Source organism: Ornithorhynchus anatinus, chromosome 3 (genome assembly GCF_004115215.2).
Source record: "Ornithorhynchus anatinus isolate Pmale09 chromosome 3, mOrnAna1.pri.v4, whole genome shotgun sequence".
Taxonomy (NCBI): domain Eukaryota; kingdom Metazoa; phylum Chordata; class Mammalia; order Monotremata; family Ornithorhynchidae; genus Ornithorhynchus; species Ornithorhynchus anatinus.
The window spans coordinates 26,137,457-26,152,523 of record NC_041730.1 but is presented as its reverse complement, the minus strand read 5'-3'; the positions used below and the strand labels follow the sequence as shown (position 1 = coordinate 26,152,523).

Genomic DNA, 15,067 nt, shown 5'->3' with positions numbered 1-15,067 from the left:
CCTAGAAGCCTACAAAATACTCTAAAAATTGATAAATCAAATTTTTGCTTTTATGCTACCCTCTATTAAGTCATCCATCTCCAAGCAAGAAATAATAATAACGTTGGTATTTGTTAAGCACTTACTATGTGCTGAACACTGTTCTAAGTGGTAGGGTAGATACAGGGTAATCAGGTTGTCCCACGTGAGGTTCAGTCTTAATCCCCATTTTACAGATAAGGTAATTGAGGCACTGAGAAGTAAAATGATTTGCCCAAAGTCACACAGCTGACAGGTGGCAGAGCCAAGATTAGAACCCATGGCCTTTGACTCCTAAGCCCGTGCTCTTTTCACTGAGCCACGCTGCTTCTCTTATATTAGTCCTAATAGCTCTATCATTTATAGAATACCTTGATTGCCAAGTTATTTTAGAATCAATGACGAACAACACATCAAGAGACCTCAAATATACTGTGAAGGAAGGAATGCTTATGGGTTGCTTTCCAATTCACACATACATCACATGCACTTCAAATAACTGAACTGTAACAAAAGCTGTTGAAACAGGCTAATTCTGTTTGTCCTTTGGCTTTAACAAAGGTAACTACAAATGTAATTCTCCCAAAATGTGATATTTAAACATATTCAGAGAGAACCAATCAAGCAATAGATTAATCCTCCAGGGAAAACCAGTTTTTTTGCTGAGAAAATAAGCCAAACAAAAGCCCTGTAAAAGCGGTTGAATTTCCAAACAGAAAACACAATCAGTATTTAGGGATTATACATTTTGAGGGCTCTGTAGCAGTTTTATCAAGTAAAACTCCCAACCCTCGAATTTGTTCTTTCATAGCTGGCGGCTACTTGGCAACCTAAACACGTTGTGTGCTTTATGAAAACATTTTCTTGTCTTTCCAGTGGCTAGAAGTCAAGCCACAGCAGCCCTCCCCTACCACCTCTCATGAATGGAGCAAGTCATTAAAGTGGAATTTGCATTGAAAAGCTTTTCACAGGGCTTTCTGTCAGGGCTTTCAAATAAGCATCCAATGAATGAGACCCAGTTTACAAATAATGTCTTGTTGCATGTGGGTGGGAGCAAACAGTCACCATTGTGGGGCAGGTGGAAAAGAAGTATGAATAGACAGTGTGGTTTGCTGCATTGGAGAATCTCATTATGATTGTGTGTGAGAGTGTCCCTCTGATGGAAATTGGTAGGCTGTCTCCCCTAACAAGAAAAATCTAAATATTTTCCCTTCCGCTTCTTTAAAATTTGTGACAATATAGTATGGAATTAGCAATAACTCTGATTAAGAGAAATTTCCTGTACATAATGACCAGTTTTTTCCCCAGAATTATAGCACTATTCAGTTCCCCGGCACCTTTCAAATAAGAATCTCAAGGTTGAAAAATCGTCAGACAAAACCCCTTAGGAAGCTTCAGTGAGCGTTTTGGCGAACTGAAGCGATGTCTAATTGTCATCCATGTATTTTTTTTCAAACACTACCTTAAGTACTTAATAAATACCATTAAAAAAATTAACCAGGTGAAGTGCAAGCACTCCTATTGTATAAATGAATACAGAAGCAGGGTGGCTTAGTGGAAAGAGCACAGGCTTTGGAGTCAGAGCACGTGGTTCTAATCCGACTCACCCCTTCTCTGCTATATGAACTTGGGCAAGCCTCTTAACTTCTCTGTGCGAAAGTTACCTCATCTGTAAAATGGGGATTAAGACTGTGAGCCCCACATGGGACAACCTGTATCTACCCCAGCACTTAGAACAGTGCTTGGCACATAGTAAGTGATTAACAAATACCATCATCATCACCATCATAAGCATTTTTTATTATTAAGTTTTATTATGGTTCAGTATAAGGCATAACTCACCTAAAAATTCAGTCTAGAATAGCTGGCCCCTAAATTACCTTCCATGGCATATGCCTTCATACTAAAGAAAAGGTTGTGTAGTTTTTACTTGTTCATACTCTTAGCGACCAAAAACATAATCATCAAGTGTATTTACTGACAGCCTACTGAGTGAAAAGCCCTCAACCTTAAAACATTCTCCATCTCTGTTGAACAACAGGAACGAGTGAAAGTTGAAAAGTGTCAAGAGGTGTTTTCAGCAGAAAGGTACCCTAAGCAATTGCCTAGTTTGTCTATATTAAGTCATCCATTATCATAATTAATATTTACTAAGCATCAATTGTGTGTGCAGTACTGTGCTCAGACACGTAGATATGTTCCCTGTCCACCAGGAGCTCACAGACTACGGTGGGATACAGACAATATAAATGAATTATAGATATGTACGACAGTGCTGTGGGGCTAAGGGAGGGGTGAATATAGGGTGAAAATCCAAGTGCAAGAGTGACACAGAAGGGGACTGGAGAAGAAGAATTGAGAGTTTAGTCAGGGAAGACCTCTTGGAGGAGATGTGCTTTGAATAAGGCTTTGAAGGTGGGTAGGGTAATTGTCTGTCAGATTCCTGCTCGGCCACTTGTCAGCTGTGTGACTTTGGGCAAGTCACTTAACTTCTCGGTGCCTCAGTTACCTCATCTGTAAAATGGGGATTAAGATTGTGAGCCCCCAGTGGGACAACCTGATTCCTCTGTGTCTACCCCAGCGCTTAGAACAGTGCTCGGCACATAGTAAGCGCTTAACAAATACCAGCATTATTTAGAGAAGGTGCCTGCTCTTGAAGACCTTACGATCTAATTGGAAAGGCAGGGAGAACAAGATTGTATACATGCATTATGGACAAGAGTACAAACACAGACACAATGGTTTACATATGAAAGCAAAAACAAAGGAAAATTTAAAATAAATGGTTTTTCAGATGAAATAAACTGAAGCTAAAGGTGGCTAATGGCATGACATCACCAAAAAGTGGGTGGATACGGTGATGATGATAGTATTTGTTAAACGTTTACTATGTGTCAAGAACTGTTATAAGCGCTGGCATAGATGTAAATTAATCAGGTCAGACATGGTCTTTGTCCTACAAGGGTCTCACAGTCTAAGAAGAGAGAAATGGGATATTAAATCCCCATTTTACAGATGGAAACGCTGAGGCACAAAGAGGTTAAGTGACTTGCCCAAGGTGACACAGCAGGCAAATGGCAGAGTAGGATTAGTACTCAGATCCTATGACTCTCAGGCTTATGCTCTTTTGACTAAACACACTCCCTTTCAAGATAAACCCCCTGGAGGAGGTTCTTTATTTAGGATGGCTTTGAAAGGTGGAGAGGAAGAGATTTTAGTGGATTTGAGAAGGGAGGATGTTCTGTACAGCGGGATGGTCGTGTGTAATAGGTCAGAGATAGGAAAGAAGAGAGCAACAGGCAATGAAGACTTTTCCCTAACTTCTTATTTGGTAACTGGAATACATACACAATCAATCAATCAAGCAAACAATGGTATTTACCTTTACGTCCTCGATTTCCTACTACAGCCCAGTCCTCACACATTGCTTCTCTAATGCCAACCTACTCACTGAACCTCTATCTGTCTATCTTGCTGCCAACCCCTTGACCATGTCCTGCCTCTGGCCTGGAACACCCTCCCTCTCCAAACCTGACAATTACCCTACCCACCTTCAAAGCCTTATTAAAAGCACATCTTCTCCAAGAGGCCTTCCCTGACTAAGCCCTCAATTTCTCTTCTCCCATCCCCTTCTGTGTCACTCCTGTACTTGGATTTGCACCCTATATTCACCCCTCCCTTAGCCCCACAGTGCTTTTGTACATATCTATAATTTATTTATATTGTCTGCATCCCACTCTAGACTGTAAGTTCCTGGTGGGCAGGGAATGTGTCTACCTACTCTGATATATTGTTCTCTCCCTAGCACACAGCGTGGCCTAGTAGATAGAGCACGGTCCTGGGAGTCAGAAAGATCTGGGTTCTAGTCACAGCTCCACCACTTTTCTTCTCTGTGGCCTTGGACAAGTCATTTAACTTTGCTCTGACTCAGTTACCTCACCTGTAAAATGGGCATTAAGACAGTGAGCCCCATGTGGGACATGACTGTGTCCAACCTGATTGTCTTGTATCTAGCAAAGCACTTAGAACAGGACCTGCCTCATAGTAAGCACTTAACAAATACCATAAAAACTGAATGATTAATTGAATAATTGACTGATAACAGGGTTAGTTGATAGGCACATTCCCAGCCCACCAGGAGTATACAAGTCTATTTGGGGAGACAATAAAGAAATTATGGATATGTATGTAATTGCTATGGGACTGAAAGCAGGGTGAATATCAAGTGCTTAAAGGAAACAGATCCAAGTACATAGGTGAAGCAGAGGGAGAAGAAGTAAGGGAAATGAGGGATTTGTCAGGGAAAGTCTCTTGGAGGTGTGATTTTCATAAATCCTCAAAGTTGGGGAGAGTGTTCATCTGTCATATATGAAAGGGAGGGAGTTTGAGGTCAGAGGGAGTCAGTCACTAATATTTATTGAGTGCTTATTGTGTGCAGAGCACTGTACTAAACACTTGAGAGAATACAGTATAATAATATAAAAGACACATTTCCTGCCCACAACAACCTTATAGCCTAGAGGGGAAATGGTATTTGTTAAGCACTCATTATGTGCCAAGCACTGAACTAAGTGCTCAGATAGAAACAAGACCATCAGATCCCACATGGAGTTCACAGTCCAAGTAGAGGGAGAACAGGGATTGAAGCTCCATTTTTCAAGTGAGGAAATTGAGGCACCAGGAAGTTAAATGACTTGGATAAGGCCATGCAGCAGACAAGTAGTGAAGCAGAGTGGCCTAGTGGAAAGTGACCAGGCGTTGATGTCAGCAGTCATGGGTTCTAATTCCAGCTCTGACACTTGTCTGCAGTGTGACTTTGGGTAAGTCACTTAACTGCTCGGTGTCTCAGTTCCCTCCTCTGCAAAATCTCGGCTTCATTACTGGCCTGCTGTGTGAAGCAGCATGGCACAGTGGTTAGAGCACGGGCCTGGGAATCAGGAGGTCATGGGTTCTAATCCTGACTCCGCCATTTGTTTGCTGTGTGACTTTGGGCAAGTCACTTCACCTCTCTGGGCCTCAGTTACCTCATCTGTAAAATGAGTTTTGAGACTGGGAGCCCCATGTGGGACAGGGACTGTGTCCAACCTGATTTGCTTGTATCCACCCCAGCGCTGGCATACAGTAAGTGCTTAACATATACCACAATCATTATTATTATTACCTTGGGAAAGTTCATTTATTCAATTCATTCAATCATATTTATTGAGCGCTTACTGTGTGCAGAGCACTGTACTAAGCACTTGGAAAGTACAATTCAGCAACAAATAGAGATAATCCTTGCCCAAAATAGGCTCACAGTCTAGAAGGGGGAGACAAACATCAAAACAAGTAAACAGGCATCAACAGCATCAATATAAATAAATAGAATTATAGATATATACTCATCATTAATAATAATAAATATAATTATTATGTATTAATAATTATAATGACAGTATTTGTTAAGTGCTTATTACGTGCCAGGCACTGTTCTAAGTGCTGGAGTAGATGCAAGGTGGGGCTCACAATCTTAATGCCCATTTTACAGATGAGGTAACTGAGGGACAGAGAAGTGAAGTAACTTGATCAAAGTCACATAGCACACAAGTGGTGGAGCTGGGATTAGAACCCATGACCTCTGATTCCCAAGCTCGTGCTCTTTCTGTGAAGCCATGCTGCTTCTCTGCAGCGTTTTTATGTACATATATACACACATGTTCTGTGGGGCAGGGAGGGGAAAGGTTACTTAACTTTCCTGTGCCTCACTTTCCTCATCAGCAAAATGGGGATCCAGTGCTTCCTATTTCATTCATTCATTCAATTCAGTCGTATTTAATGAGCGCCTACTGTGTGCAGAGCACTGTACTAATCTCTTGGAACGTACAATTCGGCAACAGATAGAGACAATCCCTACCCAAACACCGTGCTCACAGTCTAGAAGGGGGAAACAGACAACAAAGCAAAACAAGTAGACAGGCATTAATCCCATCAAAATAGATTCATAGATATATCCTACTGAGACCAAGTCTCGTGTGGAACGAGCACTTCATCTACCTCATTACTTAGTACAGTCCTGGATATAGAGTAATCTCTTAAAGAATACCATGAGAAGCAGCATAGGCTAGGGGAAAGAGCACAGACCTGGGAGTCAGAGGACCTGAGTTCTAATCCACCTCTACTTAACTAATCCACTTATCTACTTCACTTAACTTCTCAATGCCTCAGTTTCCTCATCTGGAAAATGACGATTAAAACCTACTTCCTCCTACCTACATTGTGAGTCCCATGTGGGGCAGGGGTTATGTCCAAATTGATAGCTTTGTAGCCACTGCAGGCCTTACATAATAGTGCTTGGCACACAGTAAGTGCTTAACAAATACAATTATTGTTATCACTATTATCATCATTATTGTAACTATTACTAAACTCTTGGCAATGCTAAGTATTACTAATACTAAGTAATACTGAGCACTCAGTGACCTGCATAAATGCTTTTGATTGATTGGTTGTAAAGCAGAAACAGTGTATATATTTAGAAACCTTGTAACTGCTGTTTTTCATAACTTGAAATAGAAGGTGAGGACTGACTGTAATATTGCACAGCTAAAACTTCTGGAAATATTTTTGAAAATAGGTCAGCCATATTTAACACTGTATAGACATTAATTTTGGGTGGTTTCTTCAATAACATTGCTGTATTTAGGCATAATTTATTCCAGTCAATCTTGTAACACATTTAAGAAGGAAGTTCAATATTGTGATAAGAACGCATTTGAACAAACTATAGTAACATTTTCACTACAAAATTATGTCACACAAAAAACTCAGTTTTCACTCGGATATTGCCCCTAAATTATTCTATATCATAGTGGAAAAATAAATTATTCAACAATCCACATGAATGAGCTATTCCATAAGCCTATAACCTTCACTATGTTCCTAAAACATAAAATCTTCCTGCCTGAAGTAAATTTAAATTGACCAACTGATTTACATTTTCAAAGTTGTTCTGATTTGAAACTGGCATAAATAGGGCTAGATTTACACACTGTGTAAAGAGACTTGAGACTAGAGAAACTGTATTTATCTTGCAAGCACTGATTATTTCCATTTTTCAGGCAGAGAGAGGAGAGATAGAAGTCCCTTGGTCTGATCTCAGAGGTACATCCCAAGGGTACACCCAAGTAAAAATATGCCCAAATGTACAGTGTGACTTAACCCAAAGAAGACATTGAGTACATCTGATGATAAAAATGGTGATTCACTATCTCCCTTCAAATATGACTTCTGGGCCCCCAAAACAGACTTCTAGATGGAAGAATACACCTTCTTGCCCTTTGGGGTGACCCTGTCTGAATTTACAATCTCTCATTTGTGTCAGCCGAAACATCTCCACAGCCATCACATGGGATGCCACAAGCAAATGACTGTTATGTCCAATGAGGAAAATAGAAAAGCAATAAAGGACATGGCCTTAGGCTAAGAATGTTCCTTACACTAAAAGCATTAACAGGAAATTGAGGGAGCAATATAAAAATATGTACAAACTGCACATTTTTTCCTGTGGATTTGTAGTTCTAGGATCTCTCTTTCACGCACACCCACACTCCTGAATCATTTGTTAAAAGTGATTTTGTCAGAGGCGTAGCTTATCAGGCCGGCAATCAATTATGGCATTTATTGAGGGTTTATTGTGTGCCAAGCACCAAACTAAGAACTTGGGAAAGGACAATACAATTGGTAGACACAACCCCTTCCCACAAAGAGCTAACAGTCTTCAGGAGAAGACGAGCCATAAAATAAATTACAGATAGGGTTTTGAAGATGGGGAGAGAGGCAGACTATTGGATATGAAAGAGGAACTAAGTTCCAGGCTTGAGGAAGAACAAGGGTAAGGGCCTCACAGGATTATAGATGAGAACGAGATTCAGAAAGTAGTTTGATGTCATAGGGGTGAAGTGTGCAGATTGGGTTTTAGTAGATACAAAGTGTGGTAGGAGGGAGTGAGTGGCTTTAAACAACAATAAGGAGTTTCTATTTGAGGGGAATATGGATGAGCAACCTTGGAAGTTTTCGAAGAGTGGGGTGATATGGATTGACCTTTTTTTCCACAAAACAGTCCGGACAACAGAGAGAGGTAAGGAATGGAGTAAGGAGAGTCAGGGAGATAAGCAAGGAGCCTTATGCAGACATTTGTGTGAATGGGGTATCTCCCTCACTCAACCACATATTCGATGTCATCAAATCCTGTTGGTTCTATCTTCACAACATCTGCCGTTTCTTCTCCATCCAAACTTCTGCTGCACTGATCCAAATATTTATCTTATCTCACCTTGAGTACTGCATCAGCCAGCAGGGATTGTCTCTCTTTATTGCTATATTGTACTTTCCAAATGCTTAGTACAGTGCTCAGTAAGTGCTCCATAAATATGATTGAATGAATCAGCCTTCTCCCTGACCTCCCTGATTCCCATCTCTCCCCATTCCAGTCCTTATTTCACCATGTTCTTCAGATCATTTTTCTAAAAAAATATGTTCATCCCATGCTTTTTCACTCCTCAAAATCTCTAGAGGTTTCCCATTCATCTTCTCGTCAAACGGAAACTACTTCCCATTGGCTTTAAAGTACTTAAACACCTCTCCCCTTTCTACCTACATTGGTGATCTCCTTCCACACCCTAGTCCATACACTTTGCTCTTTTATGCCAACCTACTCCCTGAACCTTGATCTCATCTATCTGGACACCAACCCCTTGCCCACATTTCCCTTCTGGCCTGAAACTCCCTTCCCATTCATAGGCAACAAATTACCACTCTCTACCTTCAAAGCCTCATTAAAATCCCATCTTCCAAGACTGTTTACCAACTAAGCCCACATTTTGTGTAGTCCCTTTCCCTTCTGCATCACTTTAGATTTATACCCTTTAGGCATTTGATATACCACCACCCTCAGTTCCACAGCTCTTTAATCCATGTGTGTAATTTATTTTAAGGTCTGTCTTCCCCTCTAGACTGCAAGCTCCTAGTGGACAGGACACATTTACCAACTCTGTTCTATTTTACTCTTTCAAGTGCTAAGTACAGTGCTTTGCAACCATTAGATAATCAATATCACTGATTGTTTGATGACAAATTATGAATAAATGATGTTGTTTTCTTCATATGTGCAACAGAACAAATGACAGTTTTGTTCCTCCTATGTAACACAGTATAGATATCTGATGCTTAATTGAAAGTAATTTAAAACAGTCTCCTAATAAAACACCTTGTGAGATGTTTCCCAGATTTTTTAAAAGTGTAATTTCTGCCAAAACTATTCATTTTGAAATCATCATCCAAACTATTTCAAAAAATCAGATCACAGAAACTGATCTGACAAGAAAATCTCTTCTCATACCTTCATTTTTCGATTTGGAGATGAAATTCTATACAAATATATTTCACACATTAATTAGGCTCTTTTGGAGCTGATATTTTCTGCATTTTGGACATGCTTTTGCATCTACAGGTTACATCGCTTTTCCTAAAACATTCAAGAAGCAGGAGGACTTAGTGGAAAGATGAAGGGCCCGGGAGTCAGAAGTCCTGGCTTCTAATCTGGGATTTACCACTTGTCTGCTATGTGGCCTTGGGCAAGTCACTTCACTTCTCTGGGCATCAGTTACCTCATCTGCAGAATGGGGATTAAGCCTGCGAGCACCCTGTGGGACAGGGACTGTGTCCCACCTGATTATCTCCTATCTACCCCAGTTCTTAGAACAGTTCTTGGCACATAGTAATTGCTTAACAAATTCCATAATTATTATTGTTATTACTATTATTGGTAGAACTAGAGAAGCAGAGTGGCTCAGTGGAAAGAGCACGGGCTTGGGAGTCACAGCTCATGGGTTCTAATCCAGGCTCCACCACTTGTCAACTGAGTGACTTCGGGCAAGTCAATTAACTTCTCTGTGCCTCAGACACCTCATCTGTAAAATGGGGATTAAGACTGTGAGCCTCATGTGGGATAACCTGATCAACCTTTATCCCCCCGTGCTTAGAACAGTGCTCTGCACATAGTAAGTGCTTAACCAATGCCAAAAAAGAAAAGAAAAAAAGGAAAAGAATACTGCTTCCTATTTTACCTATCAGGCACCTCTGTTAAGATGACCCTGGGGAAGAGGAGAGGAACAAGATGGGTAACAAGTGACTTATTTCTCCAAATGGATCTTAATAGCAGTTGCATCTAAATAGCAATCTATTCTATAATTGCCTTCTGAAAAATATGACTTACATGTCAATACCATGTATCAAGCATAAAAACTTCAATATTTAACGTATTTTCCTGGCTCTCCTCTTCGAGTGTGTGGTCTTTATGGTCTTTGCTGATGCTTTTGCTTTCAATTCTCATTTTATCCCATGAGCCATTAGGATACTTGAACTCAAAATCAGATGTCTTTTGAAACAGGTACAGGTCAAAGTATGGCTCAGACTTACATTTAATGAGCTGCTTAATAATAATTATGGTATCTGTTAAGTACTTACTATGTGCAAGGCACTGTTCTAAGCACTGGGATAGATACAAGATAATTGGGTTGGACACAGTCCCTGTCCCAAATAGAGCTCACAGTCTTAACCCCCATTTTACAGATGAGGGAATTGAGGCACAGAGAAGTTAATGACTTGCCCAAATTCACACAGCAGACAAGTGGAGGAGCCAGGATTAGAACCCATGACCTTCTTATTCCCAGCCCCGTGCTCTATCCACTAGGCCATGTTGCCTTTTAAAAACTAGTAAAGATATCTGTGAATTTGACGCTATTTCTGCTCTAGTAGAGAAAGCATGACTGTCACTTGGAGATGACATCTCTACAGGGCACTGGACACCAAAATATGTAGAAAACATTTTTCTTGGAAAGCTAATTAATCATAATGTTCATTAATAAATGCTATGTAATAATGAATGCATTTAACAAATACCTGCAATAGATCCCTTTGCACACTGGAACTGGAATTTGTATAGAGGAAATTTTAAGTTTAGGTTTCTTTTGTGAACTAAATCCATGTGATACTTTTACCACTGGGATTAAACCAAAGCCTGGGGAGAGAGCCACCACTCATTAGTCTTGTCCCCCAAATCCTTATATGAACACATCTGCCTATTTGATTGGAACTGGGTGCATTCTAGCTTTTATTCATTTACCTGCGCCTTTTCTTTTTCTCAAACTATTGGCTTTATTTCCATCTACGTTACAGGTAATCTGCATACCTACATTACATAGACCCACCATCTGTTCCTCCCCTAAATCCCATTTATTTCAGGCATGCACAGTCAGAATGAAACATGTATGTGGCAAATTCACGACATGATAAATGATGAACGAACCAAAAGTGTTAGATCCACCTGGGCAGATGCACTGTAAGTTAAATCCAGCCTTTCCCCAGAGCTGCTCTAAGGAGAAGAAGAACCTTATTTATTTCCACTTATTTCACACCAGACCCTAACCCAGAAATTAGTAAGCACATGGACAGATGCCTTCCATAAACTAAATAAAAGCCATTAACTTATTCACCTTTGCTTATCCTCTGAGAAAATTTTTCAATAAGTTCCTCCTAATTTTTTGTGGTATTTGCAAAGCACTTAATAATAATAAAAATAATGATAATAGTGGTATTTGTTAAACACTTACATGCCAAGAACTGTACTAAGCACTGGGGTAGATACAAGGTAATCAGGATGGACACAATCTCTGGCCCTCATGGGGCTCACAATCTTAATCCCCATTTTACAGAAGAAGTAACTGAGACATGAGAAGTTAAGTGATTTGCTCAAGGTCATTCAGCATACAAACGGCAGAGATGGGAATAAAACCATGTCCTCTGACTCCCAGGTACATGCTTTTTCAACTAGGCCATGCTGTTTGTCTATTATGTGCCAGGCACTGTACTGAGTTTTGGAGTAGGTACAAGACAATCAGTTTAGACACCGCCCCTGTCCTACATGGGTCTCACAGTCTTAATCCGTATTTTACAGATGAGGTAACTGAGGCACAGAGATATTAAGTGGTTTGCCCAAGGCACACAGCAGAAGTGGGATTAGAACCCAGGTATACCTGACTCCTAGGCCCTTGTTCTTTCCATTAGGCCTTGCTGCTCCTTGTGAACAGTAAACATATCTACCAACTCTGTTGTACTGTACTCTCCCAAGTGCTTAGTACGGTATTCTACACACAGTAAACACTCACTAAATGCCAGTGATTAGCTTTCACCTGACAAAAAATTTCCCCAATATTTTAATCACTACCCCATCAAACAAAAACTATTCCTCTCCTGCTTCCTGATTGGTGGGTTGTGCTCCTTTGGGGCAATATGAATTCATTCTAAGAAATGCAGATTTCATTACTTTGATCTTCAGTTTCAGTTAATTGTGATTATGATGAATTATGAACCATCTGTATTTGCCAGATTCATCAGGCTATTTATATTTTCAAACCACAGTTCATTTTAACCTGGATGTCCCACCATAATTAACATTTGTTTTCTCTCTGCCATCACTGTCATGTCATTTATGGTTACAGTAAAGGCTATTACTATTCAGGAGAGATAACAGAAGGTTACTTTAATAATTGAAAAGCAGAACCACTGTATATCTAAAATCCTCCACCACAATTTTTTCATTGTGTTGAAATCACATTCTGGAATTTGTCCTTGTCAGTCTATGAATTAAAACCACAAACCTTTCTCCTCAAGAAATAATGTATGACTATATGTGGTAAAAAGAGTCAGGAATCACCATCTAAATAGGCTTGGGATCTTCCAAACACTTTACATTATTAATTTTAGAAGGTGAAACGTAAAAAAGTTGACAAAATTTTAATTTTCTTCACATGCACATCTCAAGTTCCCAGGCTGGCTAAAGAATTATACCACACCAAAAGAAGATCCTCTGACAGTCTTCCCAACCTACCTTTACCCTCCCTCCATGGCTTCTGATTTGTCACCTTGACCAAACCACTTTTCTCCCCATTTCTGTTGTAGTTCCCATCGTGGTCTCTGGGCTTTGGACCCACTCCATCTAAACTACCTGACCACACTACTGAATCTCCTGCCTGCCCTCTGTTCCCTTGATACTAAAATTCACACCCTCAATTCTCCCCTCTTCACCAAACTCAACTCCCTTGACCACCTCTTCCTCTATTGCTTTCGGAACACCATTCTAAGAGTCTGCTTCATTCATTCAGTCATTCATTCAATCATATTTTTGAGCACTTACTATATGCAGAGCACTGTACTGAGCAGTTGGGAAAGCACAATACCACAATAAGTGGCATCCCCTGCCCACAACGAGCTCACAGTCTAGAGTGGGGGGAGACAGACATCAATACAAATAATTAAAATTACAGATATATGCATAAATGCTGTGGGACTGGGAGCAGGAGGAAGAGCAAAGAGAGCAAGTCAGGGCAGCACAGAAGGGAGAGGAAGATGAGGAAAGGTGGAACATAGTCTGGGAAGGCCTCATGGAGGAGATATGCTTCAATAAGGCTGTGAAGGGAGGGAGAGGAGTTGTCTGTCAGATTTGAAGAGGGAGGGCATTCCAGGCCAGAGGCAGGATGTGGGTGAGGGACCAGTGGCAAGACAGGTAAGATCGGGGCACAGTGAGAATAAAAATAATAATAATTAATAATAATAATTATGGTATTTGTTAAGCACTTACTATGTGCTGAGTGCTGTTCTCAGCACTGGGGTAGACACAAGGTAATCAGGTTGTCCCACAGGGGGCTCACAGTTTTAATCCCATTTTACAGATGAGGTAACTGAAGCACAGAGAAGTTAAGTGACTTGCTCAAAGTCACACAGCAGACAAGTGGCAGAGCCAGGTAAGAACTCATGTCCTCTGACTCCCAAGCTCGTGGTCTTTCCACTAAGCAATGCATTAGAGGAGCAAAGTATGTGGGTTGGGTTGTAGAAGGAGAGAAGCATTTGAGAAGGAGAAAAGTCAGGAGGGGCAAGGAGATGGAGTGGTTTAAAGCCAATGTTGAGGGGGTTTTGTTTGATACGGAGGTAGATGGGCAACCACTGGAGATTTCTGAGGAGAGGGGTGATTTGTCTTGAACGTTTTTGTAGAAAGATGATCTGGGCGTGGAGTGAAGTATGGACCAGAGTGGGGAGAGATAGGAGTTTGGGCAGTCAGTAAGGAGACTGATGGGTAATCTAGGCAGGATAGGATAAGTGATTGTACTAACTGGTAGCAGTTTGGATGGAGAGGAAAGGGAGGATTTTAGCGATGTAGTGAGGGTGGAACTGACAGAATTCAGTAACAGATTGAATATGTGGGTTGAATGAGAGAGAGGCGTCAAGAATAATGTCAAGGTCACGGGCTTGTGAGATGGGAAAGATTATGGTGCCACCTACAGTGATGGGAAAGTCAGGGAGAGGACGGGGTTTGGGGGGAAGATAAGAAGCTCTGTTTTGGATATGTAAAGTTTGAGGTGACAGGAGGACATCCTCTGCATGACAGAGATTTAGATGCTCATAATCATTTTGAGCACTTCAAATTACGTCAAGGTCAATAGATCATCAGTTTGGGATGCTGAATTACTTTAATTTGCCAAATAAAAAAGGAGTTTCATTTTCTATTGACACACTGTGTCCCATTTTCATCCCAGTCAATGTCATCTTTGATAATTTCTTTATTCTGCACCTTTAAAGTGCAAAGCACATTCCATACACAGATTCACTCTTCTAACAAGATGGCAGATTTCCTAATGCGTACCAAAAGCTGTCCTCTACCCCAGGCAGTTGAACTTCTGGTGTTATCTTTCCCTTGACTTTATTCCATTTCACTGCAAATTATTCTTCGGTGAAATATAATGAATTTTAAAGGTGGTAGTCCATCTTCTGATAGGTCCATTTCCCCCTGGTTGTGCATGTACAGTTTCCTATTACGTATGAGGGCATGCACAGTATGTGTGTAATCAAGGCAGAACAAACCTCTTAACATATGGTACCAATATGCAGCCCAATATGTCTTTTGATCCGAACTGAGAGGAAAGAAAATCTACCATTTTATGAGAATGCTGACTCTTCA

At 40.5% G+C, this 15,067-nt stretch overlaps 1 protein-coding gene across 2 annotated transcripts in view; it reads right to left on the bottom strand.

The window, feature by feature from the left end:
* The window catches only part of LRRC4C (leucine rich repeat containing 4C), a 979,945-nt gene that overhangs the window by 842,668 nt on the left and 122,210 nt on the right, over window positions 1–15,067 (bottom strand). The window lies entirely within an intron of this gene.